The sequence below is a fragment of the Ochotona curzoniae genome, unplaced genomic scaffold, assembly GCF_017591425.1.
Source record: "Ochotona curzoniae isolate NIBS_2020 unplaced genomic scaffold, NIBS_Ocur_1.0 contig_64, whole genome shotgun sequence".
NCBI lineage: Eukaryota > Metazoa > Chordata > Mammalia > Lagomorpha > Ochotonidae > Ochotona > Ochotona curzoniae.
Window position 1 is genome coordinate 41464574 of NW_024466502.1, and position 5197 is coordinate 41469770.

A 5197-nucleotide genomic window follows, 5' to 3' on the forward strand; every position below is an offset into this window, starting at 1 on the left:
ACTCCAGGTCATGCAGCCAGGCAGTTTGCAGATAGAAAATCGTTGTCTTGCCATCTGTCTGCTTAATTTAACTTTCAAACACGTAAACATTTTTAAAATAATTGATTAAATTCAATACTTTCCTTTTTACTGACCTCCCATTCTACCCCAGTAACTATTGCTTGGTACTTTCTGTACAATATTTACCTTTTTAAAGATCTGCATGTAAGTGAAAACTTGAAGCAACAGTTTGCTTTTCTTATTATATCTGGCGTATTTGGCTTGGTATGATGTCCCCCAGAGATATCCACATTATAGCAAATAGTTATATATTTAAAGATTGTTTACTATTCTATTTGTTAATTCATTTCTTCCTTTCCAGTTATCCATTCATCCACTAAAGGATACTCAGTCTGTTTTCATATCATGGCTATTGTGAAAAATGCCAAAATAACTTGGGTAAACAGGGGGAAAATCTATAGTAGAAATAGCAGGCTTCAGGAACTTCAATATTTTTTCCTTCCTGATTTATTACAAGGTTGTATTTAAAAATATGTTTCAAGTTTAGAAAGATCAACAAAGGGTCTGGTGCGATGGCTTGTTTGGCTAATCCTCCACCTTGTAAGCACCAGGATCCTACGTGGTGCTGATTCATGTCCTAGCTGCTCCACTTCCATCCAGCTTCCTGTTTGTGGCCTGGGAAAGCAGCGGAAGAAGGCCCAAAGCCTTGGGACTCTGCTCTTACATTCGATATCTGGAGGAAGCTTCTGGTCCTCATTACCTGGCTCCTGGCATTGGATCAGCTCAGTCCTGGCCACTTCAGTCATTCGGGAAGTGGGCCAGCAGAAAAAAGAACTTAGTATGCAAATTCTATTGTTACATGTATACAATTAGCTTTGGTTCAGACTCATTTTCAGCTGAGTATAATATGTACTCCTTCCAGTCTAAAATTTTAACCACTTTCATGTATAGCTCTGTATTTGAGTCATAGACAAAAGCTGTTTGAAGTGTTAGCCACAGTATGTCATGATAAGTCAGAATAAATTAGACATAATGAGATGATTAATATCAGGTTTTACACCAACTACGTTTTTACAGAGTTTCTGACATTGCTGAGAAAATGGATTTAAATGATCTTTTTGATGCAGTTACTTTGAAATAACATAGCCGCACAACTGGATATTTAAAAATAGTATCTCCAGAAACTAATATTTCATTTTTGCTTCTAAGTATTTAACTCCATAGAACCAAGCAAGAAACCACTTTTGTCTAAAAAAAGGCAAGTTACCATATGATTTATTAGCACAAACGTGAGATTTATCTTTCAATGATAAAATAATCTTAGTTTATATCAGTGAGGATTTTTAAGAGCCTCCTATGATATTTTCATTTTAGTCACAGAACAGAAATAAAGAATTTATAGATAGAAAAATTAACAAAAATTTATGTATTTATATAACACTCTAAAATGATATTTGATAACAAAGAATAATGACTGCTACCTCCTGAATAAAAAAGAAAATTGAGTAAGATATTTGGAACCTGGAACATATAACAACACTATTGGAAATATCAATATCTACGGGCTACTGTATAGGCAGCAGTAAAAAAAATTTTTTTAAAGTTTCAAAAGGCAATCACTTTAACATTTTAATTTAAATAATTGAATATTCAAGTATTTCTTTAACTTCTTAGGGTAGGGAACGCAACAAGTTTCATCTTACATCTCGCACTTCCAAAATATTCAGTCAGACTCTTGCACTATTTGCCTGTAAGCATTCTGCTTGCCTATTTACTGCTATCAATTGGAGGGAAATTTAAGAAAAGGGTAACAGGTTTAAATTAACAGAAAATACGCCTGTCACTAAGACAGGCTCTGACTGAAGGTGGACACTGGTTGTTTAAAATCCAAAGGATATTCTCAACATTGGCATAATCTCTGTTCTATATCGTCTTCTGGCAATGTTATTCCTGCACTCCAACACGTTTTCTCAGTTCCATTGCAGTTTTTTCGAGCTGTTGAATGTCCCATTGCCATTGTCTTCTATTTGACTGAATCTTGTTCACCTGACAATGCAGACGTTTTAGAATTGCATCATATCTCTTATGTTGTACCTGTTAAAAGTAGACAATACAGTCAACAGGTCTTAGGAAAAATATACAGTAAGCAGTCTTAAAGGACATGTTGCCTAAAGAGAAAAGCACTTTGCAAATAACTAACTCGCAACACTTATTACATGGTGGACACTGCGCTGAGGCCCTTCTACGTATAATTAAACTCACATGTAATAACTTACACTGTGGCTTGTTATCCTTATTACTGTGTAAAGAAACTGAAGATCAAACAATCTACTTAATCTGATCAAGTGTCAGCTGCTCCACTTTCAGTTCTGTACTTTTCATTGTTGGGAGGCTATTTATTATTAATTCAACTTCAGTTTTAGTTATTAGTTTATTCATATTTCCTATGTCTTTAGACCCAGAAATCTACCCATTTCTTTCAATTTTAAGATACATTGGTATATAGCTGTTTGTAATAATTCTTACTCTGTATTTCTGTATTATTTGTAATATTTACTTTTTCATCTATGATTTTATCAACTTAGATCTTCTCCTCATCTCCCTTTTGTTTTTGTTCAGTTGAGCCAAGGGTTTACCAATTTTGTTTATTAAAAAGATTAGTCCTTTATTTCATTGATCTTTTCTAACTTTTTGGTTCTACTTTATTTCTTCCCTAATTGTATTATTTCTTTCTTGTTCAATATGTGTTCTTAATATAGTACCACCTATTTTCATCATGCAGGGACCATGCTAATCTGTATCATTCCAGTTTTAGTATATGTGCTGCCGCAGCAAGCACAACACAATCTATTTTCTATTAATTTTATAATAAACAGCTACTCTTAAAATTTGATAAGACAGAAAACAAATGCATGTGTGTATCAGCTTTACTCCAAACATTGTTTTGTAAAACTGTTTTGTACTTTTGTCAATTGATTTAGAGAGATACAATGCTATGGCTTTAATGAATAGATTGTATCAAATCTACTATGGATTATTGTTTTTAATTGCTGAATTCTTAAAAATTTAAATGGGAAGACTCAGTTATTTACCCATATACTTTCTAGTTTCAATCCTTTCCACTTTTTTTTACTTCCTTTCAGCTTTAAAAACTTTTTAAAAACCATTTCTTACAGTAAAAGTCTGCCAGAAGCAAAGCCCATCTTGTTTATCTGAAATTTCTTTCATTTTTATTTTTGGAAAAATTTTCATTGGGTACAGAATTTTTGCTTGCTAGTTCTTCCCTGTCAGCACTTTCATCAGGTAATTTCTTTTCTACTATTTCCCATTGTTTCAAGAATCAATAGTCATTCTTTTTTGCAAAGGGAATTTATTTATGTTAAAGGAAAGGGCAAATGTTCAGAAAAGCTAAGGTTTGAACCATGCTAAAACCTGGAGCTGTGGACCCATCCAAATCTCCCACATGCAGGTCAGGAACCCAAAGTTCTTAGGTTATTATTATCTGTCACCTTCCCCTCTTATTAGCAGGGGGCTGGATCACAAGCAGGACATCGAACTTGAATCCACTCCCTGAAAAAAGAGGCATCTCAACCAGCACTGCTCTAAAACACCCATGCCAATGATCATTCTTATTATTGTCCTTGTTTATGTAACATGATATGTTTGGTTTTCAGTGACTTTACTATAATGTCTTTATGTATGGTTTTCTCTGTGTGTATCCTGCCTGGAGTTGGCTGAATATCTAAAATCTTGAATCTGTCTCTTCTTCCTTTCTTGGGATAAAATTACGACAGATTAATATGGTTCCATAGGTCATAAATGCGCTATGTGTTCTCTAATTCTTCTGTATTTTGCTCTGTGTACTTGTTTTGATGGCTCCTATTAGTTTATCTTCAAGTGTGGAAGAGATCTTCTGCAGTATCTACTCTGTTTTCAATTTCATCAATACAGTTTTTCATTTCAACATTTGTTGTTTTTCAGTTCTAAGAATTCCATTTTGTTATTTTATATAATTAAAAATTCTTTACCCATTGTATCTATGACTATATTCACAGTTTTCTATTGCACATTTAATGCATTCATTACTATTTCTATTCCTTGTATTACAATTTTTATGTCAACTGTTGCTCTATTTTCATTGGCTAGCTATCCTCCCAGCTATAGGCAACACTGTTTCTTCTCAGGTCTAATAATGTTATATTAATTAAACATTGATTGTATATAGATTCTTCTACATTTTTCTCTGAAACATATATTGAATTTTGTCCTAATAGCAAGTTAAGTTATTTGCAGATAATCTTGGATTTGTGAGACTGCGTTTCATACATGTTAGGGTCTATTTTAGTTTCACCTTCAAATGGAGCCCTTATTTTTACACCAGATTTGTCTTACTTTTTAGTTCTTATGTGGTCTTTAGCGTTAAGTTTTGATGTTGGTGGAAAGTAAGCAGCAATAGTGTGGTGAACAGAAATCTCTACAAAGTTCATCAGCCTTCTCACTGTTGTTTGTCACTTGTACTACTTGGAGTTTTTTCCATTCATGCATATCCAATTCAAGTTATAACCATGGATTTAAAAGAAGTTAATATGCAAACTGGGGATTCCCAATAAGGCTAAATTGAATATTTATGCAATCAACCTCATATGGGAAGAGAGGTAAATTAATAAAACAGTATAAAGTTATTTCAAATATGACATTATTTCTAGTTCTGTTAATAATTAGTAAGAGGTATTAAATAATAGAGCATGGACCTTATGACACTTAATTCTATTTCTTGATGCAAAGGCTATATCTACTATGATGTTCATTACAACATTACTTTTAATAATAGAAGACTGTAAACCATTTAAGTTTTCTCTGGTATAGCATGATGCAGTATTTAGTACCAGTAAGAAGAAGACCTCTATGAAACTAATTGTTGCGTAAGTAAACCAGTTGCAAAATTACATATGTGTGTATGTATGTATTAGCCTATGTGTTATGAGGACAAAAAGACAGTATGGAGATTCCTCAGAAATCTGAAAATAGATCTATCATATGACCCAGCCATCCCACTTCCAGGAATTTACCCAAAGGAAACAAAATCAACATATGAAAGTTACCTGTACTCCAATGTTTACTACAGCTTCATTAACTATAGCTAAGATACAGACTCAATATAGATGCATTACCTGATGTCATTAACTGATAACTGCAT

At 33.2% G+C, this 5197-nt stretch overlaps 1 pseudogene; it reads right to left on the reverse strand.

Moving 5' to 3' along the window:
• Positions 1-2740: 2740 nt before the first annotated feature.
• LOC121163796 lies at positions 2741-2839 on the reverse strand (annotated as a pseudogene).
• Positions 2840-5197: the final 2358 nt, after the last annotated feature.